The sequence below is a fragment of the Macrobrachium nipponense genome, chromosome 5, assembly GCF_015104395.2.
Source record: "Macrobrachium nipponense isolate FS-2020 chromosome 5, ASM1510439v2, whole genome shotgun sequence".
In the NCBI taxonomy this organism is placed as follows: Eukaryota; Metazoa; Arthropoda; class Malacostraca; order Decapoda; family Palaemonidae; genus Macrobrachium; species Macrobrachium nipponense.
Window position 1 is genome coordinate 110,955,263 of NC_061107.1, and position 15,924 is coordinate 110,971,186.

Below are 15,924 nucleotides of genomic sequence, written 5' to 3' on the forward strand. Positions count from 1 at the left end.
TTTAGCATTGCCTATCTTGATAGTTAAAATACACACACAAAAAAAAAAAAAAAAACCTAAAATTCTTAAGCCCAAATTTTTTATTAGGTTTATCACAAAAACTACATTTAGTTATAAAAATTCTATAAAAATGCAGTAATTTAGTAATATTTCTAGGTGGAAAATACTGCAAAAAGGCAAATTTTCCACAAATAATGGGTACATGTCCACAGAAAAGTTCACGAAAAGTGGGGGTCAGCTATATATCCTTCAAATGTACACATAACTAAACCTAGAATAGCCCTACAGCCCTTGATGGCCAACACCAAATGCAAAATGAGAAGTCTTCTACTTGTTGAATAGTACTTCCCACTGGAGAGATAGCCTGTTGATGATACCAATCACAGATGACGGCCCACTTTCCCTTGTACACAGCTGTAGACCGCCTTTGATAACTAGACATTTTTGTTACTGCTCTGTCAAAAAAGCTTCTCACTTTCAGGACATACTCGATAGTCTTCAACTCCGAAGAGATAGGGACCCCACCGACTGGTGAAAGCTCTCAATGTGCAGTTGGCATAGAAGATTGTTTCAAGAAGGAACCTCTCTCAGTGCTTGTCAGCAAGGCTAGTAGATCTAGGTACCATTCTGGGTGTGGCCACAAATGAGCTACAAGTCATCCTCAGAAATCATCACAATGTTGATAACTTGGCAAATAAGCAAAAAAATGGTGGGGGGGGAGGTGTAGATGTTCAGACTGTCCCAAGGAAGTTGAAAGGTGTCCTCTGCCACAGCCCAGGGATCGAAGATGACTAAACAAATACTTCCAGTTTTTTGTTTTGTCTGTAGCAAAAAGGTTTAATGATGACCTTCCCCAAAGATGAAAGAGCCTTTCCATCACATCCTGACACAGTGACCACTGTTCTCAGAACCCGGCCCCAATGACTCAACTTGTTTGCCACCACATTCCTCTTGCCTGGGATGTACCTGGCTGAGAGGTCCACAGATGGGAGACCTTCCCCCTCTTGGTGCAATTGTACTGTCAAGTTGTGAAGATGATGAAAGACTTGCCACCGTTTGTTGACATAAGCTACCACTGTAGTGTTGTCAGACATCAGAGCTATGGAGTGCCTTGTTACCCTTCCTCAAAACTCCTGCAGTGCTAAGGCTGCTGCAATCTACAGGATGTTGATCTGCCACTGACAAGTGGGCTACTTCTGTTCGTGCTTTGCATGCTATGGACTGGAATCACATTGGACGAATCCTTAAGAATGTCCCCCTACGTGAAAGTGGGAAGCTGATGGTCAGCAGCCTTTGTTACTGAGAGGAGATAAGGACTTTTATTCTAGATAGGTAGAACAAGGGTCATTTGCTATTTACCTGTACTGATTCAGATTCACCATGTACTCCAACACAAATGTTCATAAAAATGAGTTGAGGGGGAAAATGGGTCAATGCACATGCCATCTTTCCCATTTGGAGCCACACTGTAGCCAAAGCACTGGAATGGTGTTGTCATCATAGTCTGACTTCCATTTTAAATAGTAAACGGTTGGTTTACTTATTACAACGCCATAAATCTTAGGTTAGGTCTAGGGATAGTAACCAGGTATGGACTAGGCACCCATGATCAGGTTAGGTAATGTTTGGCTAAACTTGTACATTCCCTTTATTCTACAGTGGACTTTAGTTAATTCCCTTAAGACTACACTGGTCTGGTTAAGGGGGTTACCAGCCTGGTAAAGACCCAGTGTCCTAGGTTAGGCTAGGTTAAGATGTATCCTTGTAGTCGTTTGTGCTATACTTCCTGGCTTTATACCTCTTTAGAGGAGTTACTCTGATAACAATGACATGCATAAGGTAAGTAATTTTTCAAATTATTATATTATTGATTCATTACTAACCCTACCTTTCTGACTTGTGCCCCCACAACCATAACAACCTATTTTCCAACTAGGGTTAATAATTATTGAATTGTACTAATGGGGTACTGAAGTATTTAATAAACCTTCCTGGATGGGAGTTAGCTTATTTATTAAGCACAAAACCATTCAAATGAATATACATAATTTTGTAAACTGTCAGTCCCCAAACTCACGAGAATTTCAATATTATTAATGCAATACATAACTAAATTTAGGGCAGAACTAGGAAATCAGCTCCACATGTGGTATTATGTTGGAAATTGATTTTTCTATATTTATTGAAGAGCCAGTTGATAGAACATTGACACCTGCATAAATTAATAAAGCTCATTTCCTGATTAACTTGATACCCATAAGTATGCTCGGTAATTAACAATACACTTCATAACCACTTTAATAAAAAAAACTAAAATAGAATGAAACTTCTCAGTCTATACAGTGAACCCCCGTATTCGCGTACTCACACATTCGCAGATTTCTCTTGGGAACAGTTCCCCTCATTATTCATGGAAAATTTGCCTATTCATGGTATTTTTCTATGAGAAATAAGCACAAATTCCTGGTTTATTTTAATCAATGTCATCATAAAATGCACTTTTTGTTGATAAAAACTATTAAAAAAACAGGTATGAAATTATTTAGTGGTTTTTTTCTTGAGTTTTAATTAAAATTTTTTATAGGGGTTCTAAATATTCACAGGGGGGTCTAGTATGCATCCTCCGCAAATAGTATGGGGGGGGACCACTGTAGATTTTTTGCACAACCTGAAATCGCTCATGCAAGTTAGTAGGTTTGCCAATCCCTAACTTATTCATAAATAGCTCCACCCACTTTTTCCCCCCATCGAATGACATTAACTTAAATGACATCACAGTAGTTACCCCTCCCATTTTCTAATAGCATGATATTTTCTTGGAAAACAATTGGGTGATTTTTGAAATTCACTTTCTATCTTATTTGTAACCTGACTACTCATAGCCAATCATATTCAATTTGGAAATAAGTTTGAAAACCTTCGACAGTTGTAAAAATATGTAAGCCCAACTAACTGAATTCATTATGGCTACTGTAGAAGTTAGTTGTGCAGGTGATATACCCAAACTGCAATTTCCCTTGTACTTACAGTGAAATAAAGCACAAGTTCAGTTGTAGATGGCACACACGCATTCTGAAAACTAAGCGGACACGCCGCTGTAAGCCTGTTAAAGGCACATTCCTTGACAACGTTCACCTTCCACCTTGGGAAATGGTTATATTTGTTAATTGCTTGGCTTCAAGAAACCTGAAATCACAGTATACTATTATTCAGTGCTTAAAATGGAAACATCGTACAAGGTTATGTTGTTGAAATCGACAAAACATTATTCATTTGGAGGAAATATCAAAGTGGTCGACAATTAACTCAAGTGTGGTTACTTGGTGACATTGAGAGTTCCCAAGAAAGTTTATCATTCCTCTTAATCAAGGACAAGACAGAAGTGCCAAAACTCTCATTCGTATCATTAAACATCATATTCTTCCCGGATCAGTTGTGATCAGTGACAGTTGGGCAGCGTACCGGAATCTTGCTAATGAGGGCTTTTTGCACAAAGTCATTAACCACAGTGAAGAATTTATTGATCACAGACAGCAGTGTGCACACACACAACATTGAAAGGCTCTGGAGAGATATAAATGGGCTAGGTCCCAGACCAGGAAACAGACCCCAATATCTGAAACAGTATATATATCTAGGTATTTGTTCCTCAATCATTATAAACGAAACTAGTGTCACCATAATTTTTTCATCAGTGTCGGCAAGTTGCATGGGCCGCATAGTGATCACCAACATCCTCAAGTAGAAAGTGATGCTTCATCAACTTCTGATCAAATTCTAAAGGTAAGCAATGGTTTATATTTTCAGTAAAATTTACAATACTTGTGCAGCTTTAGTAATCAGCCCCAGTCAGGTAACACAGCCTACTAGGTTAGGTTAGTAAGGTAACCTTTATTTTAGGTTTCCTTGATAATTCTATAGGAAAGGGCCACACCAGTTTCTATGTGTTAAACAGCTTAAAATGCTAAAATAACAATTTATTTAGGCTTCAGTATCATTAAATAAGTGAGGAAAACCCTTACAACCACCAACAATCTTGGGGACTATAGGTGGGAACTGGGGGTTTTGGGTGGGGGAGAAAAAACTAATAAAATAAATTTTAGCAGTAATTTTTTTGCACATTACTGCCTTCAGTTTCGATGTGGCGGAACGCTTATCTGCATTTTGAAACATTCTTGGTAAGCACTTTCGTTCTGGCAAGCAGGAATGCCACAAGAGTTACAGGGCCCAGGCTGTTATGTTTGTACAGAAACGACACGTTTTTTGAGTGTCACCCTGGTCGGGTTGAGGTCGAACCACTTACAAACTGCAAAAAACAAATATCACCATACGTTATGACACAGCTTTCACATCAAAAAGGTTGTAAGTTTGTTTCCAGGTAAGTTTTCGACAGGAACACCCGTAGAAGCTACTGCCATGATGACCAGGAATAAAATAGCCGTGTAAGAAAATTTTCCATATTCATTGTGTAAGAATGGATTATAGAGAAACAGGGTTTACCCTGTACGTATTGCATTCTTCACTTTAGTTGTTGTTATTTTTTTTTTGTCCTTCATGCAAGCGCTAATGCAGACGTGTCTGTAGTTGACTCAGTAAGAGACAGAGCTCCCTCGAATTAGTTTTTCACAAGTTTTTACATTTTAAAGTGACTTTTTTGGGACCAATAAGCATTTCCTCAGAATTCTATACACTATTGTCCATTACTAGTATCTAAGAATTCTATACAGTATTCTCCATAACTCTTGGTAACTACTTTTTTTATAAGCCCATGTGACCCTTTCCTATAGAATTATCGTTTCCTTTAATGGGGATTCTGGGGACGAAGCCTCCAGCCAAGAAACATGGTCTACTAGGTTAAGTTAGTATGATAACCTATATTTTGGGATTCCTTAAATAGGGGTCCAAGGGGTGGAGCTCCTGGCCAAGTAACTTGGCCTACTAGGTAAGGTTAGTATGATAACTTTTATTATAAGTTTCCTTAAATAGAGGTCCAGGGGGGCAAAGCCCCGGCCAAGTAACGCTGCATACTAGGTAAGGTTAGGGGGGTTAGGTTTGTATGTATGGTTTCCTAAATTGGAAATGTGTTTTCCCAGTTAATTTTGATGTGTTATGCACAAATTTCATCTTCATTTCTGTCAGCAATTTATGTATTTGAGGTATCCTCCTAGCGGGGGTTATCTTTAAAAAAGTGCCGTGTAAATGAGGATGAAATTCATGCAAAACACATGAACATTACCTGGGAAAACATTTCCTGGCCCTTCGGGAAAGGGGGGTTCCTCTTTATCAATATGGTAGATCCATATTAATATTCGGCGGCGGCGTAGACTATGGCAGTTGCGGTTTTTCTATGCAGTTTTACCTCCTGAAAAAAAAATTTCAAGCAATATTTATTCGGACGACTGTAATTAAACCCCAGGGGCCAGTACTAAACACGGCAAAATACATAGGACGCCCCAATACCTAGTGAATGTCGTATCCGCAGCTACGTTCCCTGCAGTCCGTGCGGAACTATTCTAAAGAACTACCATAAATATTAAAGATTTTTCATTGTAGTTGCTCATTACAAATTAAGAATTATTTTGTGTGTTAACCGTAATTAACCTGAATTGTTATTGTATGCTAGATATTCTATAATGCTATTCGGTAGATCTATATTACTATTCCGCGGCGGCCTAGACTATGGCAGTTGCAGTTTTTCTATGCAGTTTTACCTCTTGAACAAGAATCTTAAGTAATATTCCTTCGGACAGCTGTAATTATCCACCATGGGCCAGTACTAAACACGGCGAAATACATTGGACACCCCAATTCCTAATGGATATCGTATGCACAGTTACATTCCTTATTCCTTACAGTCTGTGCAGAACTATTCTTTAGAATTACCTGGTATCCCGCTTACGCAGTATTATAAGTAAGCTTTTGGCAAAAAGTGTTGTTTCCTTCACAAGGACCCGGGGGTTCCCCCCTCATTAACATGGCCTACTAGGTTAGGTTAGTAGATCCTTTTATGATAGGATTCCTTAGCCAATCCCTTCTTGAATATACGTATCCAACGTGCATTGTGTATCCAAGGAATCATTCCCGATTGGCCATCACAACATGTCCGTGCTCTCTCGCTGAGTTGCACCGCACCCAAACACCCCATTCCCATAGGGTCTCCGATTAAGATGTGAGGTTTATACCTAATAATTGACGACGACAATCAACGGAACACCACCACCTCCTATGTCAGTAAGACAAAGGTATATGAAAAATCAATTTCCAAGGTAATAAACCGTGTTGACCTATTTGTTAGTTTCACCAAGAGTTGTTTACCAGCCTACATACACCAATATATCAGTTAGACTAGAACTTCAGTAAAAGAAAAAAATATTTAAAAATCCTACCTGGCGCTTCGTCCAGTAGGCTATCATGTGTGGCTTGCTTTCATATAGTACACCTCACTGAACTAGGTATTATATATAACTATTTGCACGAAACTACCACTTGCAGACAGTATGAGGCAAGAGCTGCAGGATTTACCGAATCCCTGAACTCTGAGTTAGCCAGAAAGCCAAATTATTTGTTATTTGCTTTACGGTTCGGTAGCTTAAGTTACTGTTTTCTTTTCCTTTCCTGTTTGCTACATGACCACATCGTCCGATGGTTGTTCTCAGCTGTTCAAACACATTAATAAGGGGGCGGAGTTACATTCACGACCCCCGTCTGCTTTGTTGCCAATGTTTAACGAATCAGTAAATGGTTCTTTTGTCGTATTTAGTAGTAAAATTAATTGATGAGGCCCATAATAATAATGTCTTTCTCCGTTTTGAATAAAGACGACATGTTTTTTTATACAATAGTTATTTTTGAGTGTCATCCCTGTGTGTTATATGACCGTTACATTTAATATTATCCCTGTGTTCCTTGGCTCTTTGTAGATTCTGTTTTGTTTACACGGCCTGCAGAATGTAAACAGTGATCATAGCCAAAGTAAAGCTCCTGCCTAGATTTGCATATTATAGTTTCTTGTGTATATGCAAAGGCAACATGCATTTAAGTCATTTACTGTTGGGCTAAGTTGTGTAAAAACGTCAAAGTAAGGTTTAAAAGCATCACTTTTTAAGTATAAAAACGTTAATTTGCAGTTTGATCGATATAGCCTAGAATGACATGTTCTGTAGGTCAGATAATATTTAGGCAACAGCCTAATGCAATCATTTCTTGCCTAATCGTGGACCAAATAGTTTCCAGTATTTGGTTTTATGTATTTCTGTTACATAGTGTTTGGCTAAACGCTTTGTTTTAGTATTTCATCTATCCTAGTGTAACTAACAACGTGTCCGTGTAAATAAGTGAATTTGAAAAGGAAATTTGAATCATATATGTAGCCATTGATAAACACCACCAAAAAATACTACTGACACCAGGCAATATCATCAAGGATAAATCCGAGCCTATACTACCCAACCTAAGCTAGTGTGTGCTTTCCTGAATAGTGTCAGAAATTTCCGCCTCCAACGCACTAGTCAAAAGGATGGAGTTTGACTTAAAATAGTCTGTCCAGAACCAGAAGGGCAAAACCAACAATCGTCGGTGATTAATGAAGCCCTAGCATGCAAGATTCGGTTGGATTTTTCAACGTTATTATAAAAGAATCAAGCCATCTAAATTTAAAAGACATTGAATCAAAGGAGAACTGAATAATAATATTTATGGACCACGAGGTCTGCAACAATGTGTATAATTCAAATGGAAGAAAAATTTATATCTACTAAAAACGCTACTGTTTCATATTAACGTTACATTTGAATGACCAAACAACATTCTAAGGGAACTCTGCTGATGCCAAGTCGCAGATGGCAAAAATACAAAGGGATTACATATGAACATTACACGGACCCGTGGCTGAGGAAAGCGAGATGGATACGAGAATCCTGCTTGATGCTTCTCGTAGTGGGCCTGTAAAAAGACACAGAACCCACTCTTATGTGGTCTCTCGTCACCTCATGTTGCACCTTAATTTCTCAACGTTAGGTACTTTATTCAAAATTAATCATCATTTGCTAAAAATGGAGTTTCATTACTGTACTACGTGTTACTATTTATGTAGACAATGTTAAAAATTTTACTCCAGAACCTACATTTACAGGAAAAGGAAACCACAGTCTCAGCCACTTGCTTTCTTCTTCTGGTCGCTAATCCAGAACATTGTGAAGGATTGTCAAGGGGGAAAAAACCGGATTCAATTTTTTCATGACATTCTCCACACCAGAAATTCTGGCCAAACCAGACAGCAATATGAAGTTTAAGCAGGTGAGGATCAAGGGTCTGCGGTCTTGTCATGGCCTACGCTGCCTTTGGTATAGTTGAAGAGTAATCACTCTCAGAAAGCTTACTGACACCTAATTCGTGTTGTACATTACATGTAACAAGCTAATAATACAAATACACAGTGGCGGACTGGCCAGGTTGCCAGCTTGCCCGATGGCAAGTGGGCCCCTTACACATGGGCCCTTTACACATAAGACCATGGAAAATTTCAATACTGAACAAATTCCTTTCTAAATGTATATATATATATATATATATATATATATAGATATATACTGTATATATATATAGAGAGAGAGAGAGAGAGCGACTTATGACTAATTGGGCTCCAAGAGGCCCCTGGCTTAGAATATTACTGGTTATTGTCCATCCCACACAACAGTGACAGTGAGGGAAAGTAGAGATTTATTTGTCACTAGTATATGCAGCATGGTAAGAGAAATCATTTTGTGAAATATATATGTTTCTATATATCAATAGGAAATATCTTCAAACTCGAATATAAGAAAAGAAATGGCTATTCTTAGAAGACAAAACATACATATTAATATAATTGTGAATTATATATATATATATATATATATATATATATGTGTGTGTGTGTGTGTGTGTGTGTGTATGTGTGCGCGTATACTTTATATGCAGCTTTCTGTTTCAAAGGGTTGGGTAAACATTCCTTTTAATCAATCAAATTCTCTCTCTCTCTCTCTCTCTCTCTCTCTCTCTCTCTCTCTCTCTCTCCACACACACACGGTGCTGTGTGTATGTGTGATATATGTATGTATGTATGAGAGAGAGAGAACAACTCACAAGTATCGTACAGCACGGTACAGGTACGGAACACGATCACAGTCACTGTTGTCAAGATTAAAATATCACGATTTTCGTTAGGGTCATTTAGGTTGCCATCTGTGGATATCTTTTAATTTTATATAAGTTAACTAAGTATATATTACGCATGTTAATACACGCATTGACACACGGGGACGATCCCTTATCTGAAGTGCATTGTGGGCATTGAAAAAGACAATTCCTTGCACAACTGTGCAGTGGTAGGACTGCAGTGGCTCAACAAGCCTCAGATGTCGTCCACGGACACAGTCAGTTCTGTAGCAGTACTGTAATGTATTTGACTAGTGACTGAAGTGTTATTACCTTGACTGACTTCCTTAAAAAGTGAGTTGCACTGATTTTTTTTTTGGTAACATGTCCTCTTGGTCTATCAGCATCTGATAGATCTAGCGAAGATGATGAAAAAATGTCCAAGGAAACATGAAAATTCAAAATTATAATTTTCCTGATAAGCCAGATCCCCTTACTGTACTACGGTCTATGGCAAAATAAGTGCAATGTTGATATTGAAACATGACATAGCTATAAGCTTCCAGGGCCTAAGCACACATTTCTTATTTCGCTGAATAAAAGGAGAGAAGAAGTACTGAAGCAGAGAAGTATTGTTATGAGAATTATAGATATCATAAAGATGTTCAGCAAACAAGCACTTCCTTTTCGAGGTCACAGAAATGAATCGGCCTACACTTTAGATAACGATGTTTTGAATCATGGTAATTTTTTTAGCTAAAGTGCAGTTAATGGCAAAATATAACAGTACTATGGCAGCTCATGTTTTTCCGGTGCAAAGCAAGTCTGAGCAGAGAATGAAACGATTAGAACAACAAAAAAAGGTTCACAGTAAAGGTCGTAGTGGACTTGTTACATACCTGAGTAAAACAACTATAAACTATTTAATCAACATTATGAAAAATATGATTCAAGAAAAAACTGGGCAAGAAGTTAATCAACAAAATACTATTCTATACCGGTTGATTCAACGCAAGATAATTCGATATGTGCTTAAAGGTAATATCTATGAGCGACTACTTTCAGTTGTACCAAGTAATGATGGAACAGGACGGACTTTTCGATCTATTAATCATAACGTTACAACGTCATAAAATTTACCCAGAAAATGCGTATCCGATAGCACAGATGGCTCTGCAAGCTACCATGGGCAGTACAAGGGTTTACAAAGTAGAATTGCTGTTGTGGCAGATCAACATGTTCATGTATGGTGGTATGCCCATGTTTAGAATCTAGTGATAACTGAGACTACAAAATGTTGTGTGCCTGCAGTTTCCTTTTTCAATTGGCTTCAGAATTTAGCTACATTTGTGAAAGCATCATACCAGCGAATGGCTGTATGGATAGAAGTGGTAGGAAAACATCTGGGACAAGAAAAAATTAAACTATTAAAACTAATAGGTGAGACTAGAAGGTCAGGGAAATCAAATGCAGCAACAACTATATTTAGATGCTTTGATGATGCTTCTGTGATTACTTGTGTGGATTTATTGGTATGCTTAACAATGATTCAAGAATCAGACAAGTTTGATGCAAAAACAAAGTATGAAGCAACGTTTTTTTTCAAAGTCTAGAAAAGTTTGAAACCATATTGACTGCATTTACTTATTTGTATATATTTGAAATTACAGCCCTTTTATCAAAATACCTGCAGATCAATGGATTAGATATGTTTACTGCATGGAGTTTGGTACAGCTACAACAACGTTGAAGGAACAGACAAGAACATTTGATAATATCCACAGCAAGGCTTTTGAATTTGTAACGAAATGTAGTGAGGAAATTTCGCAGATGAATTTGAATGAACAGATAACATTTCAAATTGATGCTTTGGAAGATGCATTGCCAGTTAAGAGAAAGAAGAAGATAAAAATGGCAGATGAACTTGCTAGTGATGAAGGAAGCTCCTCAGATCCCCTGGTTGGTTTTAGAATAAATGTGTTCAATTTAATAATGGATCGTATTGTTCAGTCACTGGAATCCCGCTTTGTACAACACAAACAGTTATATAAAGATTTATCTTGCTTGGACTCTATAAATTTTAAAACTATTGCTGAGAAAGGTCTTAAATATGGAGCATTGAGAGGAATTATCAAGTTGTTTCCACAAATCATCAAAGATCAAGTGAAATTGGAACTGTGTTATTTTTTTTTTCTTTTTCTTCAAACTTTGATGTTTTAAAGTTATTGCTTCATGATGGTGAAAATGTGGGCAGCAGTTGCACCAAGAGTAAAATGTACACTACTTGCCCATCTTGTATACTGAAAATTCTAGCTTCCAACAGACTTCATGACAAGGCATATGATAACCTTTATGAACTTTGTAAAATAATTTGCACATTATCTGTTACCCAAGTAAAGTGCGAGAGGGCATTTTCAAAACTGAAGATTATAAAGACAAGGTTAAGAAATTCAATGTCTGAGGAAAACTTAGAATCTTACATGTTACTATCCATTGAAAAGGAAATGTTAGATGAGCTGGACAATGAAGTAATTATTAGCATTTTTGCACAATCCTCCAGTGAACTTAAGCGATTGCTCCTAATATAGTGGACTGCATGTAAGAGGTTTTTGTAGTTTTTAACTGTCTATATACAAATTGTGTAGTACAAGTATGCTTAGATATATCCGAATATTATTTCAAAATTCTTGATAAATTGGTAGTATATGCATGTTATACTTCTGTATTGAAAGTATACTTTTATTTTGTGTATTTCACAATTATGAAAGTAATTAATCAAAACCATATCATATCTAGTCTTTTGATGGGCTAGACTAAATAAAGGGGAGGTGATAAAATTTGACATATGTATGATTAATGATAAATGCTATATATGTCTAAATTATTTGAAAGAACACTTAAGTAGAAAACGTATAAAGAATGCAGGCTATATGTATCTTCTTGATTTTCTTTACAGGTTTATTGGATTACATTTTTAGTTTGCAAACATTTCAAAATAACACTACTTTACATGTCATTAAACTTTTGGTTAGAAATTCAACTAAGCAATTATGTATCTATATTTGGTATTACTTTACATTATGTCTAGGTGATTTACACTTATTAGTAAAAAATAAACGTTCCAATAATTTGTCTTCTGTGTTTCCACATGTGCATTTTCAAATATTTTATGTATTTGTTATGTGAACTCTATTATATAGTATTATGGCTGAGGGTTGGAGTGGGCCCCCTCTTTTGTCACCTGGCAACCACAATTTTTAGACCCAGTCCGCCACTGCAAATACACAAGAGCGCCGCTCATGACGGCAGGGTGAGGGCTATCTGTTGAGCACAATCACTTGTTCTGTCTCACCCCATCCAAGTTCATCTTTCTCTTAAGAAGCAAAACATCTCGTCGCTCTTTCCACACTGTTCGGTGTCCTCATTCCAACTCGCTTATCGATTTGTTCATCTGCTGTCTCTCTAACTTTCTTCATCCTCGTCTTTGTCATATACATTCATCCCAAGTGGAATAATGTGCTGCACAGCCCACAGACTGTCTTCTCCTTCGTAGAGCACTTTTGACTGTATGATGCAATAGTAATTGGGGTATTCTACATAGTGGCCAGTTTTCTTTGGTCAGGTTTAACCAACACAATGTCTCCAACAGCTAGTATTGTCTTGGCTCCCAGTCGGAAGTTATGTTTCTGTTGTAATGAGCTCAGTTACTCCATCTGCCACTGATGTTGAAAGATTTGCAGGGTGTCAGTGAGGCAGAAATATTGATGACATATCTGCTTTGTCATCAAATTGTAACACATCTTCATGCAGCATAACAGGAGGCATTAAATGGATCATGGATCCTCAGATTAGATAAGAGGGAGTAAGAATTTCATTCTGGTGGGTATCACCTGTATTCATAAGAGGCCTGTTATTCATGACTGGTTCTGCCTCTTTCATTAGTGTACGAACCTGCACTTCTTTGAAGCTTTTGAGTCTGAACGATACTTCTAGGGTGCTTTTCACAACCTCGATTAGACAGCTGGAAAAAAAAAACCTTTCCAAGGATCTCACAGTGCAAAAGGTCCATTGAATCTTACACTTCTGCAGGAACTGTCGAGTGTCGTCTTCATCATGGATATCTTGTAGGAATGTGCTGGAGGCATGGAAAGTCTGGTAGTTATCACTGTATATGCTATAGGGCATGTTAGTCAATGCTAATGGGCATGACATATGTTTTCATGTGATAGGCTTATCCGATTCGAAGGACCAGAAAAGATGTCACGAATTATTCGGTGACTTTTGATACCAGCTTTGCCAAATCTTGTTGGCATATAGGCCTACCTGAAGGGACAGCTCTCAGCCCTTAAACAAGGACAAATGAACAAGGTTTCACAGCTTTATTTAAAAAAAGAACCGACTCTCATATCTACCTAATATTTACAGCTAAATCCTTTGTAAAGACAATGTCTTTTCAATGGTTTTAAATTTTCAACAAATTTCTAAGATCCCATGTATATCAATCAATGTAGAATTCTCTGGCCTTCCTTCCAATATAAATATCGTGTACACACAGACTGCGTCTCTGCATATTATCATTTATTATATGTCTGTAAACAAACACAAATTGTTGGTCTTAGTGTTTCAGACCTTTGTCGACATGTCCCAGGTAATACATGTCCGTCCGCACCTGTCATTGTATACCCGTGCAAGGGCAATAAAGCATCAGTACCCAGATACCTGTCAATGATGGTAAACATAGTGGTTTTGGCCTTGCTATTAACGGACTCACTACAGCCACTTACCTTTAGAGAACCTTTAACGGAATAACACGGCGACGCAAAATCTAGATCTCTGAAAGCTCCTTTTGTCGGTTGACACCAACAATACTTAACAGATTCATTATAACAGACTCATTATGGCGCACCTTTCCAGGTGTGTTCTGGTGTCTTCGAATGGTTTGGCTTCTGCCATTAATGACACGTCGACCGCATTCAGAAGTCATTAACGGAACCACATGGCGTCTAATCTTGACTTCTGATGAACCCGACACCATTCACGGACTAAATACAGTGCTTTTGTGTTTTGGTGTGTAAGGCAGTCATGATGACAGTCTGTGGTACACAGTTCTTCTGATGACACTCAGATACTCCACAACACTCTCACATCCACGAGAGTATCATCCGGCCAAATAGTCAAAGTGTCACCATTCTCACAACAGAATACGGCATCATGGTTCCTGCTTCAGGGTAGCAGGAATCACGGACGAGATGGCCAAGGCCGACATCATCATAATGACACTTCCGAGGAGGTTTTCAGTCGCATCACCCGTGCTTGGACCTTGGAGGAATAATGGGAGGAGACGCCTTGCTGCGGGATAAGTGAAGCCACTCAGGTCCCTGGCCGCCATATTGGGACTGGCAACTGAATCCCTGGGTCGACCGTAGGTAAGCGACCTTGCGATGACTAAGGTGTCATTCTTTTTATTTTTTATACGCTATGTTATTTTAATTCGTTCCTTTAGTTTTCTTGTGTGCGTCCTCTTCTGCTTACGGTACACATAATTTCGTACTCCATTTTATCCGCAGACAGTTAACACGTTTACTGAAACTATAATGCCATGATGAAAAAAATAAGTGAATTTGAGGGAAGTGAAGCTACTATTGAATTCATTATGGTATTCAACACCTTATTTGACATATCAAATTCTCGAAATCTAAATATCAAAGGATTTAAAAGACCAATTCAGAAGAATAATGCAATTGATATTAAAGATTTTCTAATAAAAGCAGAAACATATATCAGATCTTTGAGACTTCAGGATGGTAAAGACATCTTAAAATAAGATCGAAAAACTGGTTTAATTGGCTTTCTCTATTGCATACGAAGTCTTCAGATTCTGTACGAAACCTGTATTGCATCAGATGGTGGGCCTTTACAATTTTTGATGACCTACAAATTCAGTCAGGATCATATTGAACTATTCTTTGGTCAAGTAAGAAGTATGGAAGGCCATAATGATAATCCAACAGCGAGACAATTCTCTGCTGCTTACAAAAGGCTACTTGTACATAATGACTTAATGCCATCAGAGTCGGTGCCCATACTAACTGTTTCAAGCAGCATAAAAGAGCAGGTTGCAGTTTCAAGACATCGAGTTTTAGAAGTTCAAGAAGCATATTCAGATGGCAAGGAAGATGATTATGATTATATTCCAAACCATTACCACTTGTCAAAATGTTCAAATAAAATGGTAGCTTATATTGCAGGCTTTGTTGTTTTTAAGTTAAAAAAAAAGTCTTTACAGTGTGAGGTCTGTATTGATGCATTAACGTTAACAGACGCTAATTTTCGTCACACCCTCATCAAATTAAAAACCAAAGGAAAATTGGTGTATCCATCAAATGATGTTATTGATATATGCAATACATGCGGAAAAAAATAAGGGAAATGTTGTCCTGCAACAAAACACAGGGGAGAGTTAACTTCCATAAATTAGTTAGTTCAGTATTGGCAGCTTACAGAGGCAAAACAATATTTTCAGAGTTCGATTATCACATGTATGATACTCAACCATTGGACAATCACTTGCACTTATTGATTAAAACAATAATTGAAAAATATTTGCAAGTGAGATATAATTATGCTGGTAAGCGGATTACTGCTAAACCTCAATTGCAGGTCGCAGGAGAGAGCCGCCAGATATATACTAAGTTAATTCATTTTAGCAGTCAATAATTCTTAATAGTAGGCGATAACAAACAGTGAGGGCTAAGGAATTAGCAGACATAAAGAGAATAGCTTTAAATT

The 15,924-nt window shown here is 37.6% G+C and overlaps 1 protein-coding gene across 2 annotated transcripts in view; it reads right to left on the reverse strand.

The window, feature by feature from the left end:
- Nucleotides 1–6,700, reverse strand: part of LOC135215591 (uncharacterized) — a 93,542-nt gene extending 86,842 nt beyond the window's left edge. For both annotated transcript variants that reach the window (XM_064250466.1, XM_064250458.1), the window contains exon 1: nucleotides 6,387–6,700. The gene's annotated coding sequence lies outside the window, so the exon portion shown is untranslated. The remainder of the gene's footprint in view (nucleotides 1–6,386) is intronic.
- Between the last annotated feature and the right edge of the window lie 9,224 nt (nucleotides 6,701–15,924).